Source organism: Furipterus horrens, unplaced genomic scaffold (assembly GCF_987537825.1).
Source record: "Furipterus horrens unplaced genomic scaffold, mFurHor1.1.pri manual_scaffold_3, whole genome shotgun sequence".
Taxonomy (NCBI): domain Eukaryota; kingdom Metazoa; phylum Chordata; class Mammalia; order Chiroptera; family Furipteridae; genus Furipterus; species Furipterus horrens.
This window is the reverse complement of record NW_028327173.1, coordinates 3,763,716-3,790,933: the sequence shown is the minus strand read 5'-3', so window position 1 is coordinate 3,790,933 and position 27,218 is coordinate 3,763,716.

Sequence of the window (27,218 nt, the reverse complement as noted above, 5' to 3'; positions counted from 1 at the left end):
CGTGACCGGTTACACACGTGCACAGACACGAAGCACCGTGACCGGTTACACACGTGCACAGACACGAAGCACCGTGACCGGTTACACACATGCACAGACACAAAGCACCGTGACTGGTTACACGTGTGCACAGACACAAAGCACCGTGACCGGTTACACATGTGCACAGACACGAAGCACCGTGACTGGTTACACGCGTGCACAGACACGAAGCACCGTGACCGGTTACACACGTGCACAGACACGAAGCACCGTGACTGGTTACATGTGTGCACAGACACGAAGCACCGTGACCGGTTACCCGCGTGCACAGACACGAAGCACCGTGACGTTGAAAACGAGCGGCTCAGGGCTTCTGCAGCGGAATATGACCGTGAGGTTCAAGGGGCCCAGGGAACTGAGCGTCTGCAGGGACAGAGCTCAGACCCCAGCGCTGAGGGAAAAGGTGGGGTAGGGAACGCTGTGTAAGGGACACACACAGTCCCTCCCAACGTCCAGGAGCTTCAGGACAATCCACCGCACCGGGGGAGCCTGTCCGGCCTCCTCGGCCCGCTCTGAACTCCCAGCACACTCGTCCCGAAAGCGTGGGCCCTGCAGCATTGCCTGTGGCTTTTAGGTACGGACAAGCTGGCTCCTCAGTTTACCTCTGACCCATGGGGCGAGGGGCCTGGCTCCTGTTTCTGCTTGCCAATGGCCCTGGGGAGAGGCCCACACCAAGCCCTCACCTGAGGGGCTTCCCTCTCCCAGAACCTGACAGCACCCCTCTGTGTGGCCGGTCGAGGCGTGTCCAGGCCCACCTGCCATTCCGACCGCCACTGACACTCACCAGAAAGTGACAGAATGCCTTGCGGCCCTGCGAATCCCCTCCTCTGTGTCCTGAGGGTCCGGATGGCCCCCACCCTTGTGGCTACATGTTAGATCTCAAGTGTGCGACTCCTAACACAAATGTGGCCTAAAAATAACTGTAAATCATGCTGGTCCCTCCAGGGACAGTCCCAGTTTACAGCACGGAGCAAGCAAACGGGCACCGACTTTCTTCCCTCTGGGCGTCTGTGTGGCCCTGAGGAGGAGTTCCACCTCGCTGTCACTGACAGCCGAGGTGCTGATTCACGGGCCACCGCAGGGGGATGCACCAGAGACCCGCGGCACAGGCGCTGGGGGAGCGCCCACAGAACTCGGGCCCCCAGGCCCTGGGAGCGAAGGCTGAGCTGTGGGCACCGTCCTGGCCCATCCGAGAGCTGGTCCAGCCCACACGTCCCGGGGCATCTGCATCTCGATGCTCCCCTCCCTGCTGACCAAACCGTGCCAGGCAAACAGCAGCGCAGGACAACACAGGGAACGGGAATCCCTCATATTGGGGCCTTTTGCTGTTCACCATCATGAAGCAGTTAGTAGGTGTTTTAAAAAACTGCCGAAAACACAAAACCGAGTCACCTCCCTCTGGGGGTAACATAATAAAAGACACCGGAAGCCATTTTTAACGTGCAGAGCAGTGCATGATCAATACAGAAAAGGCCCTACTGACAAGGGCATCACAAAGAATGTCGCAGGCGGGGAGTGGCTGAGCCCACGTGGGCTGAGGGGTCTGGCCATCCCTCCCGGCACGCTAGAAGACGCCAGGAGCCCTTTCTGTGACCACTTTGAAATACCAGGCAGGTCATAAGCCAGCTTCTCAGCTCCTGGCCCGAGACAGCACCTGCCACTCCCAGGGAAGACCCTTCACAGGGACCCACAAGATGGAGGGAAGTGGGTGCTCGCTGCTGAGCGGACCGCAAATGCAGCACAGTCCCGACCCTTCCCTCTAGCGCGTGGCACTCGGCCGGGCCCTGAAACCCTGGACAGAGGAACCGCGTGGCCATGGCTGCCCAGGTGCGCGCCTGTGCGGCTGGAACGGGAGCCAGGGAGCCGGACTGCACCCAGTCTTCCCTGGGGTCCAGACGGAAGTGTGCACATGACCCCACGATGTCTTTGCAGCCTCACCGCCGCCCCAGCCTGGCAGCGACCCGCACACCTGCCGGCCTGTCGGGTTACCTTTAACCCTGCGAGCCCCCCCGAGGCTGAAACACGCCGAGGGGAACAGAAGCGCTTGTTGGTAGAGGGCGGGAGGCCAGCTCTCCAGGAACCCCAGGGCACCTCAGGAGGGCACCCCCCGAGGCAGCGCCCCCCTCCCCAGCCCCTGGCAGCCCCTCCTCAATAAACACAACACGCGACTCTGTGGGAACCGTGCCAACCCCAGCCCACACGCCGGGGCTCCCCAGGAGCAGGAGCACTTGAGTCACACCGGGGAGCGCGGAAAACCCGAGGGGAGGCTGCAGGGTGAGTGAGGAGGGAGAAGAAAACAGACGGATCTGGGCAAACAAAAACACGTCTGCCGGGCGACGGGCACGGAAACCCCGCAGAGCAGCCCCCACCCCCGCTCCGTGTGCCCCGGAGTCCCGCCCCTCACCTCCACGCCCTGGACCTTCAGCTTCATGTGGTCCTCCCTGGTCGTCTTCCCGTCTTTCCGCTTCTTCCAGCAGTACCCGTCTTTCCTGTACTTCACTTTCTTCCTGTTGTAGAGGATCATCGAGCCATTCTGCGGTCTGCAACAACAAAGGGCAAGGTTACCGAGGGAGCCGGGCAGAGGACCAGCTCATGAAGCGAGCGCGGGCCAGGAAGGGTCTACAGAAGAGCCATGTTCCGCCGTTGCTGGGACGCAATTTTTCACCTTCTCTATTGCAGCCCCCTGGATTAACCGTGTTTTATGGCCAGCCAAAATCGGCTTGTGGATTTGGTACCTAATGAGTTAAATGTGTCAGTGATAGGCTTAAAAACACATCCCCGTAGTAATGGTCACCCTCTCAGCAGGATATACGATGCTGGGGCCTGAGCCGGCACCGAAAGCAGGAAAAACAGAGCAGCAAAAGGAGCCAGCTGACCTGGCAGCCTGCAGTATCTCATCTCTTCTAGAAAGATCTTCTACCTACGTTCTAATCCACTGCCCGGCATTAGGAAATAAATAAGTGCACACGGACGCGGGTGACTATGTTAGGAACACACCGATGGAAGGCCCGTCGCCAGGTCAAGTGCCCCGAGTCATGGCCCGCATTAGATCAGGGCCGGAGGCAGCGAGAGCCGGTGCACGCTCCCCAGCGAGCTGAGCGCCCGATTCCTTCCCATTTGGGCGCCGGCTGTCAGAGGACCCAGGAACTGCCAGGGCAGTCTGTCCATTCGGTCTCAGGAAAACAGTTGCCCTCTCGCTAAACGCTGAGAGTGGGGTGGCAGTTCTAGTGCCACTTAAAAAGTCCACCTAAGAAGAACCTTGAACTTCCCTCCAAGAAGCCACGCATGAGCTGCAGAGAGCAGAGGAGGCGCACACCCCGCCGCTGCAGCGGCCACAGATTCTGACTCGGAAACGCCGGGGGACCAAGAGCTGACCCTCTGGGGTGGCGGGAGGCCCGTGCTCTGGGAGCCACTTCCAGAACAGAGGCTCAGCAGCTGTGGTGGATCCAGCCTTCGAGCAAGACCCCCCTGAAATCTACCGGCACATCCCTTGGTCCCCATCCCTGCCCGGGGCCACCTCCGCATCACTCTGCACTACACGCTCAGCACGGAGAAAGGAACGGCAAGTGACCAGCGTGGGCAGGCACTCCAGGTCACTCCCAGCCGACGCAAGGACGCGGCTTCTTCTCGGGCCGGGAGGCTCCGTTTCTCTGCCACGGCAGAGGGGAGGGGTGACCAGCCCTCCTGACCGGGGCCTGGGTCAGGAGCCCCCGCCCTGTGCTTCCCTGCTCCTTGGAACCGCAGGGCCATCTCAACAATGGGGTGCAGGACATTGGCTATTGACGTCTTACTGTTCCCCTGTGTAGGGAAAAATAAAACTGCGCCGGGGTGTCAGCAGTGAACTGTGGTCTGTCAGCCACAAGGTGAGGCCTAAGCACCAGGTCCTCAGGGACTTCACGGTTTCTGTCTGTCGGTCTCCTCCCTACGTCGGCGCAGGTGACAACAACCAGGAAACAGCTCCCTGTGCCAGTCCCAAGGCTGTCACCTGATGTCCCGGTCTCACCCTGACAGCCCACAGCCCTCTTCGTTTCTCTGTGGCAGGTAGGTTGGATCACGAGGCCGGTGAGGCCCGCCCCCAGCCTGCAGCCCTGCGCTAGGTGTCGGGCCTGAGCCCCCCAGACCCTGGAAGCCCCATTAGAGGGGCCCCGAAGCCCCACTGCTCTGCTCGGGAACTGACACAGGGCTGCGTCTGACCCACTAGTGGGCTCTGCACGTGTCTCCACCCCTCCGAACCAGAAGGGAGACCCTCGCGACAGGGTGGCAGGGAGCCCCGGGCCCAGAAACCCCATCTGCTGCCAGAGACACAGCCTTAGTTCGCGCGGCTGCCTGTGAGCTGAGACCAGGCTCCACCCTCTTGCCCCTCCTCACCCTGGTCAAGAGCCTCAGCAGTGTGTTCAGACCACTTGTCCCCAGGTTGTCACATCCACAGTGAGACACAACTGCACCCACCCAAGGAGGCCCATCCACCTCTGGTGACCTTTGTATTCCAGGGGGAGCAGCCTACATGACCCCAAGCTATACCACTTTGACACTTTGACATGCGGATTATTTTAAGCTGAAGGCAATCAAGGCCTAACAGACTCAGGAGGAGTCTGACCTCTCTTCTAACCGACTGAAAGTTTTCATATAGGGAGCCTGCACCAGGAAGAGGGGGCCACTTTCTCCACAGGGCAGGGCAGGGCAGAGCAAGCGTCTGTCTTCAAACACGTGCCCCCCCCACCCCTCCCGTGTGTGAGCTGTCTTCCTCCCCGTGTGGGCCAGGCCCCTGCCTCCTCTCCTTCTCTCAGATGCATATAAGCCTCAATTATCAGGCTCTCTGGGAGCCTCATATTTTGGGGGCTCCTGTAGGTACAAAATTAAATTGGCAGTTTTTCTCCTGTTAATCTTAAGTCAATTGAATCATTAGACCAGCCACAGAACCTAGACAGGAGAAGGGAGACGTTTTCTCCCCTGCAGTTCTGGCACCTGATGTGGGGCTGGGCGCTGCTCCCTCCGGGGCCACGGCAGCCGAGGGACCCTGGGACGGGGGACAAGGGCCAGCGGAGACGGGAGCTCTCACCACCTCAGGCTCCCAGATCTCTGCCTGCAGGGCCCCGTGGGGGTGAGGGAGGCGCAAGTCCTCGTCCTTTGCGAACGTCAGACTAGCAGGACAAAGGTCTGTGAGCTAGCTGCTGGGGAGCCGACGCTGCGGTAAAGGTCGCTGTGAGACGGGCACTGTCTTCCTGTCTGTCCTTCGGGCCACCTGTCCTAGGGAGGGAAACTGCAGGGGAGGATGCAGGCACAGGGGCCTGTAAACTGGTGCTAGAACCAGCCTTACCGTCCGGTCCCTGCCCTCACCAGAGTGGCGCTTGTTTAGACAAACTTTGCTGTGGGCCCTCGGTGAGGTTTTCCTTTCCCCTTATTCTGTGCCCCGAGGGCTTCGCCTTGTGATCAGGGAGAACAGCTCTCTGGTCTCAGCCAGCAGGTGTATGTGCCGACACGCGCTTGGTGGCAGTCACACAGACGGGGATCCTGAGACGGGAGGTCACAAGCAGCACTCTGTGTCTGGCTGTGCCAGTTCTCAGGGGGGTTTGTCAGGAGGGGGCCTAGTCCATAAGGGACCTTCGCTGTCCTGTTAGTGCCAGAGAAGTCCCGTTCCGATAGCGGCTGCCTGGCGTCTCTGCTGAGCGGGTCTGGGCGGGAGGTGCCTCCCGTTCTCCTGGGAGGCCACACCACCTGCAGTGCCCTCTCTTACCACGTGTGACAATGAAGGTCTCTTCCATCTCAGGATAAGTGAGAAGGAACTTTCTGGATCCTGTCAAAGGGCTGCCTCTTTGCACGCCTCTTGTGTCCACAGCTAAGCCATGAGGAGGCTTACTGGTTTGAGTTGTTACTGAGGTCCACAGAAGGTCCTACTCATCAATGGTCAAACGATGGATCTTTTGAATTGAGTATATTTAAAAAATAAAACGTTCTTAGAGAGAGCTCTCGCCCTAAACAATTATCTTACTGGTACCGACGGAAAGACCAAGCAGAGAAGCTGGGCAGTGGAGAGCAAGAGGGGGAAAATTGGGACAAATGTAACAGCGACAATAAAAAAAACGGTGTGACAAAACCGTACCCTAAAGGCGTGGATACAAAGGAACACAGCCTCAGTGAGACAGAAACTAGAAAGGGGGCTTAACCCCAAAGATGAAGCCACACCCGACAGAAAGCCCCTTCTTAAAAACGAGCCCCCCCTCCGCAGCAAATCTGAGCTCCCCAGCACCCGCACCCTGACTGACCCCCACCCGCTGCTCTCTGGTCCCTCTCCCTGTGAGATCGGGGAGCACGCCGTGGGGATGTGCCAAGCATGGACATGATGTCAGCAGTCGCACTGGGGCGGACAGGGAGGCTCCCCGTGCTGGGCTCTGTCCCCAGGCGGCGCCCGCGTCGGGCCTCGGTGTGATGTCCGTCACAGACGTCCCTTAGACGCCCACCCATGGAACTCGTGTCCCCGGACAGCAGTAGATGTTATGAATTACAAAGCCCTTGACCTCCACGTTCAGGAGATCCCCCCAAACTTAAAGAGGCATTTTAATTAACAAGTGACCATCTCACAACCCCAGTTATAGGGGCCTTATCAGGGGGCTATTCCCACCTAGGACTGTGCTGTAATCACGAGACAAGCCAGAGGCCCCCGGAGGACAGCCCTCGCTGAGGGGGCAGAAGTGCCTCCAGGTCCTCCCTCCTGGGAACAACCGCGTGGCTTAGCTGGAGGCCGATATCAGGGGGAGCAGAGCACTACAGAGGCTTCCCCCTTAGGCAGACCGACTGAACGTTAAACTGCGCCCCTAAACCTAAGAACCCGAGGCCTCTGTTGAGCGCTTTACGCGGACTTTTCACGGGCGCGTGGCACTCAACCCCGAGGTTCTGGAACATTTTCATTGCCACCCTGGCAGAAAGTTTCCTCCCTGGTGTGAAAAGGTAAATTCAAAATCGCGTGGCTGGGCAGGCTCGTCGGCCTTGAGGTGTTACCGGGGAAAAGGCGCCCCAGCTCTTGCAGGATGGCCTGGAGAGAGGAAAAAGGAGTGGGGACCCGCTCCTGAGTCTCAGCTCGAAGGCCCGGAGAGGGAAAAGCCACACTCCGACAGCAGGTCCCGGTCCGCGCGGACCCCTTCCTGCCTATCTGTGGACGCTGCAGACCCCAAACACCCGTGGCATCGGGAGCTCCCTCGGTCTGCGCTTGAGCAAAACAAACAAAATGTAAAATAGTCATTACCCTAGACTTCTGGAAATAGACAAATATGCCCCAAAACTCTGGGGAGGAAATTTGCCTTCTTTCCGTAAATCTTAGCGTGTCTTTGGAACACACAAACCCTAGGTGATAACTAAAACAAGGGCTTAAAACGGAAGGAAAAACGAGGGGGGGGGCGGGGGGGGCTCTTAAAATACAAGCTGCTGAAAAGCCGGCCTTGCCCCAAATCTCATTCACAGCCTCCCTAAGATGACCTGTCAAGAGCAAACCCAGGTCTTCAAAGGCTTCTCCACAAATATTAGTGTGAAGCTTTATTTCGGCATCAGAGCAGACAACCTTACTTTCTTCCATCTGCCAACTGGGATTCAACTGTTATCTGTAAACTAGAGAATGTGACGCTGTTGTACCTGATTCATGGCGGACACTTTAAAATGGAAGCTATATACCATCTCTGTCTGTGTGCATGTGCTTATATCTGCCTACGAATGGATGTTACATATACGTGATCCTTTCCTATCTCCGGGGGGCATCACCAAAGTTGATTTGCAAAAGAGCGCTATTTAATTATCTTTAAAATAAGCACTTATGAATTGCATATTCCTAAAACTCAGAACTATAAAAACTAACCCAAATTATTTTTCAAGTGTACATGTTCTACCATAATTTTCAGTAAACAAGAGCTCGTTTGTTTGCTGGTTTCATTAATACAGGCATATAGCATTAAGTATAATATGTTCAGTCTACCTGGATTTACTGGGGGCACATAATCTCATGCTGCCTCTACTGCGAAATCTGTCAGCAAGAAAAATAATTTAAGATGACGGCTAACTGTTTTAATGTCTCGTGAATTTTAATCATCTATTAACCAAGTGAATCAGACAGAAGCAGAATAAGAGTTTGGAAGTGAACCTTTCAATAATAATTATGTTTTACATTTCGCCTACTTAAATAGTTTCTCAAATCTTTCTGGTAACTTAAAATCTCAGAGTTTTACTAAATTAAATTAAATGATGGGAATTTATTAACTATCTAGATCACTTCCAAATAAGGTAAAATTCAGGAACATTGATTAATGAAGGCAAGTTGATCCACTTTTGTCTTCTTATTACAGAGACACTAAGCACATTTTCATCTGCAGTAAACACTCTTGTGCCACATTTAAAAAATGTACAGTAAGAAAGCAGCAGCTTCTGGGGACTACGCAATAAATATATTCATAAACTTGCCAGTCAAAAGAATGCTGGCATAACAGGCACGTCCCAAGAACTCAGTTTTCACTAGAAATTAAGGTTCCTAAGGGTTAAGAATTCTAATTAATATATTCAATTAAAACTTGCTGAAATAGCAAGGGAAGCCCCTCCACAGGCCAGGAGAGTAGAAAATGTGTTTTCAGAAAGAGAAGGTATGAAGCACGGAGATGAATTTTTGCTGAGGGAAGAGACAGTAATTTTGTCCTAATTTTAAACTGGTTGTATCAGAATGGGAAAAAGGAAAAACACCGGACAAGATCTGAATGTAAAATGAAACTTATAGAAGCTTCATGGGAATAGAAACCTTGGGAACGAAATTTTATGTGTCGTCCAACTGGCTAAGATTGGAACGGACATAACTAAGTGTTTTTAAAAATGAACGAATGAATTTTAAGATCAGAAGTACACGGAGCAAAATTAGAATTTGGTTTTCTCTCTGTTAAAAGGACAAAGTTTTCTTGGATTATTGGTCTGCTCTTGATAAGACATGGTAGAAGGTTTTGGGTTTATTTGTTTGTTTTGGGCAATCTGCCTAGAAAGCAGAGGTTTTGTGTTCTATCAGGATAATTTCCTGTGCCTTACGCTAACCAAATCATCAGTCTTTGATTACATAAGTAAGCCTAGTCTTCTCACCATGACGAGCGGAGTTTTGCTCAGAACGATGTAGCCCTTCCGCATTTGTCTTTGAGAGCTTTTATCACTTTGATTAAATGGATAATTAATTATTGTTTCATAATGATCTGTGATCCTATTTAATCAAATGTCTAAACCATTAATACTTTCCCCCTAAATCCAATTCTAAATAAAATCCTTTTGACCTTAAAATAAATTGGGTATTTTGGGAGGGTCCCTGGAACATCTCAAAAAGTTTGTTCTCTCTCCTTATAAAAATGGAGATGTTAAACTAATCAAAATATTTGGTACGTTAAATTACATAGGTGGCATCTTCAGGTGAGAAGCAATACTAAGCCTTCGTTCTATTATATTTATACGGGCATATGACGTAAGTGTTCTAGCAGGTGTATGAGATTCTAGAAATCAGATGCCCTGCGATAACGTTAGTCCTTGTAATTCTAGTTATTATCTTCAAATGCTGCGCCACAGAACCAAATTCCCCGCCGATAACATTGTAAGGAGCTCTCGCCTGATTTTGACCATGCACATTTTAAAGACTTTCGTCATTTACAGAAAGTTATTATTTTACTGTGATGCTTTTGCAAAAGGCGTTTCTGCAAAGTGTTCCATCTTCCAAGAGCCGCGAGTGCCCTCAGACACGGCTTCTGCGGACGTGCAGACCCCGCTACCGGACTGGGTAAGCCGTACAGAATCCTAATGAAGAAAACCGATGGCTTCATAAAATTGCTGACAAAAGGCAACAAGAATTAATTACATGGGACTGATTGAATTAATGAGGAGGATGATAATTTTTATGACTTTTTGTTTAAAATATTGCTGCTTCTTTAATCTTTTGTTTTCCAGTTATAAGAAAACCTTGCCCCTTAAGCAGTCTCTGACTTATGGCAATTTACTAAAATATGTTTTTCTGAACAAAGATGGAACATTTATCTTTTTCTCCTTACCCGACCCTCCAGAATTCGGAAACCCTTCGTGAGCACGCTTATCTTCACGGGGTGGGGAAGTGAGAGACGCAGCGTGGCTCCAGCAGCAAAGGCGTCTGGGAAAGGCTGAGCTCTCAGCTAACTTTCTGTGGCCCCTTAACTCTCTGTAGCCTCAGGCTTAGCTGACGACCAGAGAACCCGGATGCCCCCAGGAAGGAGGTTAATGAAAGGAGAGAGTGTGGGAACTGGCTGATGTTATCGGTTAAATGCATTGTTCTTGCTGGTGCTCTAGGGACTACCCATCATATGGTTTTACTGGTAACCCCTATAAAAAGGGGTCCTGTCCTGGGAGGGCGTGGATTCTTCCCAGCCAGCCACCCCGGGGAGCAGCTGCCTTGCCCATGGAGGTAAGCGTCTCCTACTAAAGCTCCCATGAACGGGAATAAAGCCATGCGTCAGTTCTTCAGACTCAGTCCTGAGTCTGGACGTTTGGACCTTCCCCACAACACACGGCAACGTAGATCGGTAAGAACCCGTTCCCCTTCCACGAGGACACAGCTGCAAACACTGGCTGCATCACCAGGGCTTTGCCTGGAATGTCACATTTGACAGGGATATACACAGACTCTGACAGGACCAGGCAGCTTTAAGGAACTAAGGCTGCTTTTATGGGGCCAGTAAAGCCCCTTGGAAAGCTCGCGGGCCCCTGGCTTACAGGGTCACCAGCGGCCTAAGCAGGCGGGTAAGAGAGGCCACTTCCGGGACATTTCAGGGACCTTGAGAAGAAAGATTCAGCAGAACCTACGGGTGTTGTAGGTGATGTCTGACAAGCCCCTGGCTTGCCTTCCCAGCCCTGAGAGGGCCTGACGCACCCACTCTGAACTTCTTCACGGGACGTCCCAGGAACGCCAGCCTAGCGCCTCTGTGGCTACAATCACCATCCTCGCCGCACTTATACAAACAAACAGGACGAGCTTATTAAAACTACACTCGATTTGCAAACAAATTAATCCTACAGCAGCTATTTTTGATAGCAAAGGGGGCAATTGTAGAAAGAAAAATGTTTCAGTAACACACCTTTGTGGATGTCAAATTCCAGTGCCATTATTTGTCTCCGAGGTTCTGTTTTCCACCCAGAAGTAAACGGGACTGGACCCTGAGCTCTTCCAGATGCTGCCAACACGCGGCTGCGACCCTCCCAACTGTTGTTTGGGACTTTGCTCCCACCCGCGGGCCTGGGGTCTGTGAGAACGACAGCTGCCCTTTGCTGCGGCCCCATGACCCGAAGGTGGACAACCCGCGGTAGGCCCCCAGGCGCACGGCACACGGACAGACGGCCACAGTGCCCGCGACCGCGCGGCCACGCAGAAGGACCGGCAGGGACCGCACCGGGAAAACCCCCCCTTTGAAGGTGCTTCGGGCCTGGCGCAGAAATCCGCAGGGCCACCCTCAGGACTCAGAGGTGGCCTCACAGTCTGCTCCAGGCACCGGCCATTGTTTTCCTTTGTGTCTCCATAGAAACAGCTCTTATCAACGATTGCTCGGGGGAAATGGGTGTAACGAAGCCCACCTGGTCTCAGTACTGAGCAAGCTGCCAACTCTACTCCTGCACTGGTACTTCTTGGGGAAGTTTCAAAGGCAGGGCTGAGGGGCAACGGGATACATGACCCCCAAATATGCCCCTTGGGCTATGGACCGTTCTGAGCTGAAGGCAATCAAGGCCTAACAGACTCAGGGCGAGTCTTTTACCCTCTCCCTTAGCTGCCTAAGGAAGTCGAGCGGGGCCTGGGGCAGAGAGAGAGGGGATGCGCAGGCTGCCTTTCCCATCAGAAAGCCTTCTCTGCATGGCATCGGTGACACCTGCTTCCCAAGCCCCTCCCACCTCCCGGTGGTCCCGGGCCCCGCCCCCTCTCCTCCGCTCAGGACAGCACAGAAGCCGTTTCCTTACTGTGTGAGGGACACTAACTTTGGGGCTCCAGTACATACAAAATAATTTGTTTTTTTTCCTCCTGTTAATCTGTTCCGTGTCGACGTAACCATGAGAGCAGCTGAAGAAGCCAGAAGGGAGAGGTGAGGATGTGAGGGGGGCCCTGTCCTCCTCCTTCCCGCAGGACGTAACCCCAAGGAAACCAGTGTCCACTTCGGATGGCCTTAACAAATGGAATCGCCATTTTCACTTGCGATAGTGAGTAACGCAGTCGCGTCTAATCCACCACTCTGATGCCTGAGGGGCAGCCCCGCTCCACGGTCCACAGGTCCCTGGAACAGCAAAGGGAAAATCAGAGCAGCTGCAGAGGGAACCGGGGCCCCCAGTGCGAAGACAGCGGGGCTGTACTGCCATCCCGGGATATAACGCAGTACCTGTGGGAGCTGGTGGGAAGGGTTCTCAATGGTGAGGGAGCAGCCGGGTGCTCCTCTGGGAGGAAAGAGAGGAGGGCAAGAGCCACGAAAAGGGGTCACTCTGGGAGGCCTTGAAGGTAGCACCCACCGGAGAAGAGCAAGGAGAGAGAAACGCAGTGGACAGAGGGTGACAGCGTCTGCAAGGAAGCACCAAAGTCCGCCGCTCGGTGAGGCCGCCACCTCTGCATTGGCGTCTGATGCTGGGCGGGGCATGCCACATGCATGTCTACACGCCCCTCCACGTGTGCATCCATGTGCATCTGCATCTTTGTCCACCTCACGTCTCCTCTGCATCTACATGTACGTCTCTGCGTCGACATCTATGTCCACGTCTATGTCTATCTACACTTCTGTCTTCGTCTACACCTGCACCTACATCTATGTGTCTGCTCTACATCCACTTGTACATATATGTCCACATATATGGGCACACCCACACCCACGTCTACGTCTGTATCTGTGCCTACGAGTGTACCTACAGCTACATCCCTACCGTCTCACAACCCTATGAGGTGGGTCTCACAATCATTCCCAACACACAGATCAAGAGGAAATCAAGCCTTCTGAGCCAGAAAGAGCCACTTTGCCTCCAGACTCACCCCTAAGGTTGTGGTTTAGCGCAGACGGCAGGGCCAGCCCAGGTTCGAATCTCAGAACTGCTCAGCCACCTGGATGATCATTCAGGTCCTGAAAGCATCCCTCGCCCAGGGGGTGGGTATTTGGTGGGTGAATTGCTGGCTTCCTGGCCCCGTGAGTGGGGCAACTCTGAGGCAATCCTAGGCATCCTCACCCGACAGAATAGCTCTGGCTGCTCTAGAGTCTCCCAGGGCCGGAGTTCCGGTCATCCACCATGGTGACTTCCTGGAAAAATGGGCCCTTTATTTGTATTCCTCCCTTTCCTTTCACACCTTACACTCCCCTGCTGGCATTTCCTGGGGCCACCTCCCAAATAAGCAGCTAAATCAAATGCTCACATCAGGGCCTCCCTCTGGGAGAAGGTCAACTGGGGCTGACAAGGCAAGAGCCCCAGGGAAACAAAGCAAGAGCCCCCGAGCAGCAGCGACAGACAAGTGGCAGAAGGAAGGTGGCCTGCAGGGAGCTGGGGTCTCACCTGGGAAGCTTCCAGCCAAGTGGTGCCTTTTAACCTAAGAAAGTGACAGCGAGCAAAACCAATACCGCTCAGTGTAATATGGTAAAAAGATCATGGGATCGATGGAAAAACTACTGCAAACTTTAAAAGAAGCAGGTATAAGATTAAAATACATAATCGATGGTTTACACATAGAATAGCTTATATAAACATGTGTGTGTCATATGCACAGTCACGCAAATAGACCGGAGAGAAGGAATGAGGGACGTTTCCACTTAAGACACAGAAAAAGAAGATTAAACATCTATGCATGAATTTATTAAGAAATTCCCCAAACTATAAAAATCTGAAAGACACAAAAGTAACTTTCAATAAATGCAAAGCCATGTTCTTGGTTAAGAAAAGTCAATATCATAAAAAATTAATTTAAAAAATATACTTAATTTATAAATATAATATAATGACAATGAGAACGCCATGAGGATATTTTTTCCTGAATATAGACAAATTTATCATAAAATTTCTTAGGAAGGCAAAAACGCCAAGAATAGCCAAAAACCTCCAATAAAGAATATCAAGGGGTAGGGCTAGCCCTGCCAGCTATTACCACGTTCTATAAAGCCTCTATATTTTTTAAAAGTATGGAATTATTGCCATCCAAATAAACGGACCAATGAAACAGAATATAAAATCCAGAAATATTCCCTCTTACATATACAAATTCAGTGTACCCTAAAGGAGGTACCGCAATCCAGTTTGGGGGAGGGGACTGAGACTTTTTAATACATGATCCTGGAGTAATGATAGGCATATGAAAGAAGATAAAATTGGGCCTACCCCTCCCATCACACAGCAGCATAAACTCCAACAGAACAGTGATTTAAACGTAATAAATAAAATCATACATTCTCTAAAAGCAAGCAGCTACATTTCTCTGCAACCTCCAAGTGGAGGAAACTCTCCTAACCGTGATTAAAATTCAAGCAACAATATCTGAAAGGTAGGTACATCTGGTGGCATAAAAATAAATCTGCCAGGCCGGTCTGCAAAGTGGCAGCACCGTTCTGCACGCCTGCTGGAAGGGCGTCGGGTCCCCCCATGGCCACGTCCCCTTGGCAGTCGGCCTTGTCTGTGTCTTGGATGACAGCCACCCAAGTGGGCATGTGGTAGGGTTTCCAGTTGTATTTCCCCAATGGCTAATGAGGTTGAACATCTTTTCATGTGCTTATTAGTCATTCACATAATTTCTTTAGTGAAACGTCTATTTGAATCTTCTGCCCATTTTTCAATGAATTGTTTGTCTTCTCTTTGAATAAAAGTTATTTAAATAAAATCTGGATACAGGTCCTTTAGCAGACACACGATGTGCAAATAATTCTCCCAATTCATGACTTTTCTTTTCCTTAATAGTTTCCTTTATTTTTTAAAATTTTTATTTTTTCCTTCACATTTATTCCCCCAAACCCCCTTCCGCCGCCTCCCACTCCCCTCCCCCTGCAGTTACCACACTTACGGAGTAAACGTGTTTTATTTTGGTGAGGTCCAACTCGTCATTTTTTTCTTTTGTGCATCACGCTTTTAATGTCATGTCCAAGAATTTCTGTCTAACCCATGGTCACAAAAGTCTCCCGTTGTGTTTTGTTCTAAGAGCCTCAGGGCTGCAGCTCTTACTTTAAGTCTGTGATGCCCGTGAGGTCGCTTCTGTGTAGAGAGAGAGCCAGCGGCTCCAGCGGTCCCGGGCACGGGGATGCCCCACTGCCCAGCACCACGTGCTTCGGGTCTGGGCGATTCTTTCCCCCATTAAATCGCTCTTGCATCTCTGTTAAAAATAAGCCGACCACAAATGTAAAGCTTTATTTCTGGACTTCATAATCTGTTCCATTCTCTGTCCTCTGACAACACAGCACTGTCTCGATGTTGCAGCTTTACAGTAAGTTTTGAAATCAGGGAGTGTGAGTCCTCCAGCTCTGCTCTTACTTTTCAGTTATTCTGGCCCTTTGTGTGTGTATTTCCATATAAATTTTAAGATTAGTTTGACATTTCTGCAACAGAAACAACAACAACAACAAAAAAAACCTGCTAAAATTCTGAGAGGGGTTGTACTGGAACTAGAGATCATTCTGGAAATAACTGAATCTTCAAATGGCTTCCGGTCACAGAACATGGACCGCCTCTCCATTTATATAAATCTTTCATTTCTCTCAGATGCTGTAATACAGGCTTTACACTTTGCAAATTACATTTATCTAAGTACTTTATTCTTTTGCATGCTATTATGAATTGAATTGTTTTCCTAATCTAATCTTGGATTGTTCATTTCCACTCTATAGAAATACAATTAATGTTTGCCTACTGATACTGTATCCTATGACCTTGTCAGACCCACTTACTAGTTCTAATGATTTCTTGGAAGATTATTTAGAACCTTCTATCTATACAATCAAGTCACCTGTAAATAAACAGTTTCACTCCTTCAGGTCCATTCTAGATGCCTTTACTGTATTTACTTTCTTGTCTTATTGCACTGGCTAGAAGCTCTGGTGCAAAGGTATGCAGACGCAGTGAGAATAAACGCTCTTGTCGCATTTGGTTTCCCCAGTAAGCATGGTGTGGAAAGGGGGTTGGAACCAGTATGAAGAGGGGACAATTTGAACATCAATAAAACGGTAAATGCTATGAATTAAAACACATTACATATATGTAAATCCTTAAGTTCATAATGATCCTGTTGCCCACAAACAAAAAAGCTACTTGATCACTGTCGTAGGATGCTGTTGACCTAATGCACTGTTTTGAAAACGGAACAAAATAAAAAGATAAATGAATAAAGAAGAATAAAGAACTAGGCACTTATTCTACTTCTTATACAAACTGTTCCTTTGAGGTAGCAAGTAGAGAGAGGACTTGTCTATAAAAGTATTCCAGCCAATAGATGAAGAAGTGAGAGAATTTTTTGTAACCCCCTAATGAATTAATGCAACGATTTTCAACCTTTTCCACCTCATGGCACACAGAGACTAATTCCTGAAATTCTGCAGCCCACCAAAAAATGTATTTCTACTGATCTGACCCCCCAAAAGGTATAAGTGTGATTCGTTCACACTGGATGACTATTGTGGAGTTGGCGGTTGTCACCTTTTTATTTGCCAATCTAAGGGGAAAGACGTCATTGCTGCTGATTAAATAGTCAGGTATTGCATATTCTAAAAATTACCGCAACACGCTGGTTAAAAATCACTGAATTAATGGATCATCACAGTGACTGACATCACCACCAGATAGTGTGTGTCTCCGATGGAAGAATATTTTGCTGTAGAAGAAAAAAAGGAAGCTTGAACTGATTCAGGCTCTGGATCTGACTACCACTTTCTTAGATCCACAGAGGGCAGGAGAACGCAATAAAGGATGCTATGGGGTACAGCCAGCAATGCTTGATTGCGGGGTACAGCCAGCAACGCTCAGATTGCGGGGTACAGCCAGCAACGCTCAGATTGCAGGGTACAGCCAGCAACGTTCCAATTGCAGGACACTGCACAGGACAAATGTCCTGGATTCTTCAACAAGTTCAATGAGAAAGAGAGTGGGAGCCTTCTGAAATGGGAATATACAGGTTAAAAGAGATAAAGAAAAAGATACATCAACCAGTCACAACGTGTAGGCCTAACATGAATACAAAGCAAAAATAAATAAAATAAAATATATATAAGGCATTTGTGAGACAACTGGAATTTTGGACAGTGACCGGATATTAAATGTTATTCAGAATTATTATTAAAGAGTAATAATCGTGGTACAGAAGTATTTTTTTAAAAGCGACCTTACATGTTAGAGAGAGAGAGACCCACACATTAACCAGTGGAATCACACGTGTCTAAGATGCGCCTCAGAACAGTGTGTGTGGTGGTGGCGGCGTGAGAGGCACAACCGGCCCTGGGCGGCCACAGAGGGACGCGGGTGATGAGTACGAGGGAGCGCACTAGGCTAGTTTCTCTACATACGTACACAGTTGTAATTTTCCACAATCAGTCTTTAGGAAGAAGATGATCGTGAGATCTGGAGGGAGCTCTAAGGTGTATCTTAACTCGTGGCTCAGCTCCTGTGCGTATGTGACCTTGAACAAGGTACTTGACTTCTCAGTTGTAGGAGACGTAATGTACACACGGTACGCAGCACACTGCCTGCCATGTGATTCGTGTTCTTTGTGACTAATAACAACAAGCTCGGCCCCTTTTGTAGGGCTTCCCTCCAGGGAACAATGATGGAAGGATCTGGGTAGGGCTGGAAAACCCACCCACGGGAGAGGCCGCCCCTAAACACCTGCAGCACGGACACTCAGCCGTCACCGCAGGGTGAGCCACATCCTTCAAACGAGGCAGCTAGAGGACAGTCACTCACTGAAGATCAGAGGAGGCGTGTGTTCTGGAGAGGTCCTGTGTGTGGATAGGAAACAGGGATTTACAGAGCGATGGGGGGTTGCATCGAAGACTACGTTAATCTAGTGGTCCGGATTCTCTTTCCAATGCCTGAGTCTCCGTTTAGAAATTATGTATCCACTCAGGTTCACAGCTCTTCCCCCTAGGACCCCCACTTTCCCTGTCACTAACCAATCAGCTATAAGACCTTGACAGCCACCGAAAATTCCGTGCACGCAGTGGAGACCCACTTCCTCCTCGGTGACCGCAGACTTCCTGGGACCGAGTCTGCATCAGCCCATCGCCCCGGCCTGGCCCAGAGGCAGCGGGTTTTGAGCAGTGAGTGAGCTCTGTTTTGGTTGACCAGCTATTGCTCCCCTGAATTGATGAGGCCTGTCCTTGCAGCTTCCCTTTGAGAACAGATGATGTCCTTGCTCCTAGCAGAACTCCATGAGTAATATCCAGATGGTTTCTAAAGAGTGAACCTCTGCAAAGCATTTCCCTTGTTTCTGGCTGGACCGTAAAGCCTGGGCAGGCTCCTTCCCTTCCTTCTCGTTGGCCTGGGTCTCATCCCTCCCACCACAAGGCCCACGGAAAGGCCTGGCTGCTGGGGAGTGCAGTTCCTACAGTTCCAACCGCCTCCAAGCCCTGACCCCCAAAGTAAAGAGGCCCCCGTGACAGGCGCGAACTGGTGTGTCCCAGGGCAGCGGACGCGTTCCTGGGGCCAGCGCTGAAGCTCTCTCTGCTCCGGGGGCAGCCAGATCACGGGAAGTGCCGTCTTTAACTACAGCTCACGCAGCTGCCGTCCGCACACCTTTCTTTCTGATCCTCCAGCACAGAACCACCTGATGTAAATGCGCCATTAGAGGCACCGAGCCGGTCCAAAACGCCGACAATAAGCATGACAACAATTACCATGACAACGAGGGCAGCCATTTATCACGCGCACGGCGTGTGAGACACAGGGCAAAGCCCCGTACGCCTGTTTCTTATTCTCGTCCCACGACAACTGTTGTCTTTGTTTCGCAGATGAGATGGGGCACGGAGATGGGAAACACCTTCCCCAAGGTCACGGAGCTGCTGAGGGCGGAAGCAGCGGGCCGCCCCTCCGCACCGCTTCCTTCCGTCCTGCTGCAAAGCCCTGGCACATCCAAGGTGCCCTCTCCCCTCTGTCACAGCAGCGGCCCAGGGCACTTGCGGAGCCCACGAGAGCCGTTCACGGCAGACCGCGTCTTCCAAAGGAAGGATCGCTTGGGCCTGACTTAAATTGTTCCTACAGTTCTTTCTTTTGTTGCAAAGGGAGGAGAGACATCTGAAAAAGAAACGTCTCCTCTGCTTATCTCCCGCACACACAAACCCGGCGACAGCGGTAATTGATGGCCGCGGCACAGCGAGGCTGACGGAACGCCAACTGGAAACCCAAGAAGCCACCACGACAGCCCAGATCTCCCCGGGGGGGCGGGGGGGCTGCTTTGCGAACTTTCAACCTTGTGTTTTCTTCTGACTTGTTTATAGGGTCTTCACGATTCGGGGGCCAGGGCACAAGAAAGCTGGTGGGGACCGCTGCACCCTCCCCTCCCCCACCCCACGCGGCCGCTCCGAGCTATTTATGGAGTGATCGCGGAGAAAGGGCTGCCAGGCCCGGCCCCTGCTGCAATCTGCCAGATATGAAAACCAATTGCTTTTCATAATAAATTCCAGCTGGAGCCATAGAAATAATAAGGACGAGGAGAAGGTAACACCAATTTGCTTTATTTGATTAGCTCCTTCTTGGGCAGTGCAACCCTGGCTCCTTTTCATTAAAATAAGGGCAAATTGAAAATCATAAGAGAGGCTTCCTTATCAGGGAGCGAATGCCCGGGTGCACCGCGTGTGTAAAGCCCCCCAGAAGCCACGGGACGCTGGCACCACGCCTGCTCCCTCTCCGTCAGAGGGGAGGGTACCCCAAGCCAGTGCTTCCAGGAGGAGGTAGGCCCTTCCAGGACCCGGGCCTGGTTTGGTGTCCAGAGTCAAGGCAGCGACCTGCGGGAGCTGTCCAGCCTCCGGTGCTGAACGCGGGCAGTCTCCCCAGGCCCCACGGCGACCCCGGGGGGAAGGCCCACCGCCAGCCGCAAGAGAACTCCGGGGAACATGCATCTGACTTCCTGTGACCCGGACCCTCGTCACCACGGCCGGGACGTATTAGTGGGGGCTGAAAGGAGAACAATGGGGCTGCTCAAGCTTCCAGAACTTGGAGGCAGAACCCAGTCTGTCTTTCCCGAGGGTCCTTAAATGCAGGCTGCTAAGCACAGTTTTGTTCACTTAAATTGCTGCTGGAGGTCACTGCACAGAAAAGGCTGCCTGTGGAGGAGACAGAAAAGGGTCCAGAGCAAGTCTGCAGGGACTCGATAACGCCTCCTTTCCTAGGGCTCCCAGGGCGCTCTGCTGGCAGCTCCAGTACGACGTTCAGAGATGTGTTCAACTGGTATTTATTGAGCAGCTATTATGGGCCAGGTCTTTGTGTAAGGTGCTCTAGGTGCTGCCAGGGACAGAGGGCCCAAAGCCGGGCTTTTAGAAAGCTTGGGTCCAGCCGCGTGCCGGCCTGGAGGTGGGGGAGAGAAAGGGCACGCGCAGGGACCTTCGGCAGACAAGAGAGGATGCGCAGTAACAGCCCATGCGAGGTGCTGACGGGCAGCCGGGGAGCTTTCTCCCGGGACAGAGCATCTGAACAGAAGCCGGGACGAAGGCTCAGGCCCATCTGCAGGCTCCACAGCAGAGCGCTCCGGCAGAGACAGCAGCGAGGTCAGCGACCCGAGAAATATACCCGGGGTGTGGCTGCAGGGCAGAGAAGTGGCGGCGGGGATGGGGGGTGGGGTGGGGGGCAGAAGATGAGGCCAGAGAGCAAGTCAGGCCGGGGGAGCCTGGCATGAGAGCGGACTTTGTGCTAAAGGTGGTGAAGGACGCACTTCGCCAGGGACACAAGTGTGTCACCTGCAGTGAAGGCGATGTGAGGGGTCTGGACTTCAACGGGTGGCTATAAACGCTGCGCAGAAGGAGCCCAGGGAACAGAGAGGCTGCGTCTAGATTGGGGCAGGAGGGTCTCCCCCCACCCCACCCCCGCCCCCTCCTCTGAGGTTCCCGAACTTCACCTTCACAGGGATGGGACGTGACGGAGGGCTTTAAGCAGAGAAAGGGGGGCGACCGTTTTAACTGGCGCGTCTGGCTCACCCATCCCCCATCATAACAACCTGTAAACAGCAAACGCGCCATAAATGCTCATCAAAGGGGTGAGCTCATGCAGCAGCTCAGGGGCAGGAACAGAGGAAATCCGCTCTCTTTTCTTGAAAACAAACAGAAAACATCGTTTACATTTCAAGTGTCTGGTCTGTGACAAAGCAGAGAAGAAGGTGGGCAAACAAACGCGGGCCCCTCTCTGGATTCAGCGCCACGGGGAAGGAGGGACATCCATTCCTGCTGCCCAGGGCGCGCGCCCCGGCCCAGTGGGGCCGCCCCCAGATACCACTGGCGTCGATGACACCTCCCGTGGCCAACACCGTGACCCTCAGCAGAGCCTCACTTGTCATATTCGAACACCGATATTTTATTAATAATCCAATGTAAATCTGAGAGAAAATTAATGTGTCACCTCCTAGCAGGAAGGACTAAACATCTCAATGTGACGGTCTGTTAGAATTGTCATTTATCATTAGCATGCGACTCAAGGCAAGCTCCTCACACTCTGGTGGGAGCTTCCGAGACGATGAATCTCTGGGAATTAGCTTCGGGTCCAATTATTCCTGTCCCCCCCCCCAACCTACCTGAGAGATAAATTCTGTCTCAGTGGGAGGAAGAAAAGAAGTGGGGAGGGGGCGGAGGGGGGGTTGCTGTTCTCCTGCCTGGCTGAAATCCATTTTTCTCAAGGAGACGAGGCAAGATTCATTCGGTGAGAAGGGAATAAGCCTACACGCTAAAGGCCAATAAATGGAGCCGTTCTGATGAAAACTCCCTCAAATCAAATGTAGGAGAACCTCTTAATGGGCTTTGTTCTTCTTTTCCATAATCCATAACTATTAAGAGAAAGACGGGCAGGGAGGAGACGCCGCCTCCCGGGAAGGCCCACGAGACCGCGGCCAGCACCGGCCCCGGCACCCCGACACGTGCGTCCTGCGGCCCCTCCCGGCCGGGCGCTGCCACGGGCTCAGGGCTCAGCACCCAACAGGCGCACCTGGTCCTCAGGGAGTGGGTCCTCCCGTGGGGAAATCTGCCCCTGAACAAACAAGCTGATAACAGAGAAGCGCCTCGGAGGAGACAGGCTAGATAGGAATCCCTGGCACTGAAATAGAACTGTTTCGTCCAGTAGCTTTTGTTTTTCATCTGTGGTGCAAAACGTCACAAGGCATTCTGGAGTGACTCAGACTGCTGGTGCCAGGGCAGACAGGACAGTCAGGGCGAAGACGCGGGTTTGTCCCGGCCTGGGGGGACTGGCCGTGAGGGCCCGGGAAACCGGGGTCCCTGCCCAGGCTGACCGCACCGTCCGGCACAGGCACAGCCACGCCTGGGGGTGTCCAGGGGGCCCCAGCTCAGCCACCGCGAATGGACCTCGGGGTGCAGTGACCACCCCTGCACGTGCTGGCCAGAGCGGGGGGCTCGAGGCCAGGAGAAGAGGGCTGGGACCAGGGGCCCTCAGCAGGCCGCGCTCCCTCTGATGGCCCGTCACCCCAGGAGGTGTCTCCCCGCAACGCAAACCCCACCACATCCTCCGCCAGCCCATGTGCGACCCCGTCAGGACACCGGCAGGCGGAGCTGTCCCGGCTCCTGGAGCCCTGGGAGGGCAGGCTGTTTCCTTGAGCTAAAAGGATCATCTCCTGTAACCTGCACAAGCCCCCTGGGTGGCTGCTAGTGGCTGAGGAAGCCACACATCAGAGGTGACGAATGCCTCAAGGCTGCAGAGCTGCCGAGTGGAGGCTGAGTTCAGCCCTGGTCTGTCACTGCCCCCCCCACCCCGGTCCCATGACCGTGGTCACACGTGGGCTTGCTGAACACCTCACAGCACACGCACGCTGGCTGAGCACGTGACCAGCACTGGGACCCCACGGTGCCGCCTGCCCCTTCCCTCCAGACCTGGCTGCTTCCCACCGTGAAAGCCACCCCCACTGGGCGAGGACATTGGCAGCTCCCCCAAGAGCACTAAGCCAAGGCTGCTCGCCCCATCCCAAGAGGGGCACCCAGGGGCTCTCATTTGATGTGCAGACTCAAGTGCACCCCGAGTGGGGATCCCCCCTTGCTGTGTGACCAGATCTGCCTCATTTCAAACGCAGGCGCCTGGGGACCCCAGTCCACCTGCCACGTCCCCAGCATCCAAGGCTCCCACCAGCTCCTGAGCTCAGGAGAGGAACTCTGACAGGGAAGGGGCCACCTGCCCACAGGAGGACAGGCCTCGCTGGCCACAGCCCTCAGCTCTCAGACCTCTCTCTGCCCACCCGGACGGCATCCAGGGGCTGTGGGATGCGCCCCGGAGCCAGCTCAGCTGCCCTCCTGGCCGGGAAGGGACAAGGCTGTCCCTGGTCTCTCAGCCTTGGCTCCCAGGCAGAAAGCCGGACCGATGCCTCCGCCCCAGGCCAGGACCTGCAGCCTGCACAGAACAATGATTCTCTCCCGTGTAGGACGCAAACCCCAGCAAACGCCGCCAGATGAGCAACGGAGCAGGGAAATGACCTTTGGTGCAGATGGAGGGCCGATGAGGCAGAGAGATTCGGGGCCGTTCCAGACGGCAGGAGACAGGCAGGGAGGGAGCTGCTCCGCCGGGAAGGACCGGCCTGGGGAGGGCAGCGGGGCAGCAGGGTCAGCCTAGAGGGACAGGGTGAGGACACCAGGCAGGAAGCAGCCTCAGAAGCCTGGGGTGGCGTGGGGGAGGGGGGGTGAGGGAGAACGGGGGCCATCAGCTCCCCTCAGAGACTCTCCTCCTCCCCATCGTCACTCATCCCTGACCCCAAGCCTCATCCCTGCTGCCCGGAAGCCCCTGGACCGGCAAGGGCGCATTTAGTTTCCCCGGAGGGCTCTGGGACCAAAGCCCAGAAAGCGCAGCTGTGAGTCACGGAAGCCGCTGCTGCAAGCCCAGAGCTTCGGGGCCTCGAGGGGAGCCAGGCGGCGCCTCCCCGGTGCGGGGAGGGGGCTGGAGCTCTGCTCTGGGCACCCCGCACCCGCACCGGCACCTCCCACAGGCCCACGAGCCGCGGCCCCTTGGCCGGGACGCACAGGTGGGGCCGGCAAGGTTCGCAGGAGGCGGCGCATTGGCCCAGGTCCATGTGGCAGTGGCGGGTGACCCCAGGGCTCGGACCACTGTCCGGTGCTGGCCTGCTCAGAAGAGGGTTATGCTGTGCGGACTCCGAATGCCAGCCAGGCCACCACAGCACCCTACGGAGGGGGGCTTCCCCCGCGTCCAGCACGCGTCCTCCCCAGATGGAAATGCGCACAATGCAGGCTTCTCCACGGGCGCTCGGCACCACCCCCGGGCTGCCGGGCAGTGTCACCGGGCGGGTTCGCTCTGGTTTTCGTCATTACAGTGCGGACTGTGCTGAAGGTGTTCTGATCAATAGAGACCTCTCCTGCCTCTCTCCAGGGCTCGTAAATCAGGGCCCTGCGCTCTAACGGCCGTGATGGCCCCCTAATCATGTTACTGCAATATTAATAAGGCTGCTTAATGCAACCAGTTCCTTCTAAATTGTCACATAAAATTTTGGTAAATGTCAGACACATCATTTAATAGAAAACGATGTTTTACTGCCAGGGGAGCAAGGTGGCTGAGAGGGGGCAAGAAGCCCCCCGTGACCGTAAGGCACAGAGCGCTCTAGCTTGGGGCTCCGGCCCCGGGTCCTTCTTCCCTGCAGTCAGCGGCCACCTCAGAGGCCACTGTGCGCAGGACACTGGGCGAGGACCCCTGGGCAGGGCTGGGGCAGGGTCTGGCTTAGAAAGGAAGAGGGCGCCTGTCCGCAGGCAGAACACAACCTAACAGCAAAGGGCCAACTGCGAGCGGCTCTCCGTCACTGCTCCCAGCACCCCTCGTTGCCGGGGCTGGCACCCTCGCCAGGGAAGAGGAGAAGCCACCAGGGACCGCAGCCCACACAGAAGCAAATGAACATTGACAAGGGACTGTTTCACAAGAGCAAATGAGTGTCATGTCGCTCGTTGTACAAGGACGGGGCTGGTCCTGCCGACGGGGGCAGTCCGTGGCAGAGGTGAACACGGGTGACACCTGTCACCACCGCGCGCACGCCGGAGAAGGGCTTCAGCGAGCCGCCCTGGGAGTGAGTCCTGGGGCGCTGACGCAATGGGGCAGGGGCAGCTGGTAGGGAAACGGTGCCGATCTGCGTTCGTGGGCGTGAGAAGAGGCCGAGGAGGTTAGAGAAAAGCAGATGCAAATGAGCCTGTCTGTGGGGCTCTCACTGATGCGGGACTGCGGACGTGCCCAGCACGCAGGGCGGGCTGCGGCGGAGGGTCTCTGGAATGTTGACCTCAGCTGTCCCCGTGGATCCGGGCTTCGGAGGACTTGTGGGGTTCTGTTCTACCTTTCCGTGGGGCCCGGAATGCTCTTCCTGAGCAATGAGAGGAAGCTGTGAATTTAATAAAATTAAAGGAGAGGGATTACTGGGGGAGTGCAGCAGGCGTCCGGGGAGCAGCCACGCTCGGCCCCGTCCTGGGGACGCAGTGGTACTCGATCTCGCCTGGGACTTTCGGGCCAGGGGAAACCCCCACGTAGAAGCAGGGATGATAACGCCACGAGGGGCAGGTGGTGACACGGGGCAGGAGGTGACGGAGAGCCGGCTCAGAGGGCTCAGGGCAGCAGGCGGCAAGCCCATGTCAACCCCCTTTGGCGTGAACACCCGCCACCCGGAGAGCAGGTCCTCTGTAGGCCAGTGCTGGCCTGGAGGATGGTTCTCACCGGGCAGAGTAAGAAGCCCACTGGATCCTCGTGGGACGTGGGGACGATGAACTTGAAGCCGGAGAAGGACCAGGCGCCGGGCTGCACAGGGCATGCTCCTTCCACCCTATACCCTGCGATCAACCCCTGGGCAGACCCACGGGGGCGTGGGGGTCCCGACCTTGGGGTGAGGACACGCACCTCAGAGGTTTGGAGCCGGCCAGGGCGGCGGGCCGCACTCAGAACGGCGAGGGAGCGGGTTCCGTGCTTGGCCCCTCCCAGCAGTCCCCGTGGGGGACAGTGGACCCCGGACTCCTGCGCTGGGCAGGACTCAGAGCCTAAGAGAAGCCTGTGCACCTGTGCCTGGGAGCTTTTCTGGAGACGTGAACCCAGAAACGGTGCTAAGTGTCCCGGGACTCTCCGTATTTCTCTCGGGTTGTTATCGACCACCAGCACGTGGCACCAGGGGCCAACCTCAGCTACTCCTCACGGGCGACGTCACTTCCCGGGGTTCTCGGCCTCCTGGGAAAAAGAATTTCTAAGCTCCAGAACCCCAATGCCCCAGAAAACGAGCTCCCACCGCTGGTCACACACAGTCCCAGGGAACCGCTGCGGGGGGGAGCGGGGCGGGGGGTGAAGAGAGAGCCTTCCAGGCGGAATGGAAGATTGGACTCTCAGTGAGAACCCGCACCAGCCTGAGGCACCCCTGTTCTGCTGGCACCTTCCTGACACCTCCAGACTCTCTCCAACCTCCCCGAGGACGAAGAGGGCGGGGCGGGGGGGCGGTCGGGGCCCTCTCTTTCTGTCATTCCGCCGGCTGCAGGCGATGGACTGACACCTCTTGTGAGCTGGGGCAGCAGGTGAGGCTGCAGTGTGGTGGGCTGCCATCGGGGCCCCCCGCACGTCACAGAGCCGCCGTGACGCGGGGCAGCGGGGCCAGCAGGGCCGTGTGCCCACCAGCACCCGGGCCGATGCCTCGCCCCCCCGCGCCCCCAGCCTGCCTCCAGGCAGCAGGTCCCCACTGTCGTGGCAGGAAGCAGTGGGGCAGAAAAGCTCGAGTTTTAAAATGATGATGATGTTTAAAGATAAAACCAATACACAGCAGACTTCCTTTAAAAATAACTTTAGCCCACAGAAAACAGTTCTAGAAAACGGTTCCATCGGGAACCTCGTTGAGAGCGTGAGCACAGCCGCTGGGATTCGGCTGTTCCTTGTCCCTCCTCTGCCCACTGGGTGGAGTGGAGCCCCCACCGTGGTGGCCCTGCCAACAGGGCCGGCAGGCTGGTGACAGTGTAGTTCACTCAGCAGAACGCTCACCAGGTGCCCCCGCCCCCGGCTGACCGGCTGACCTT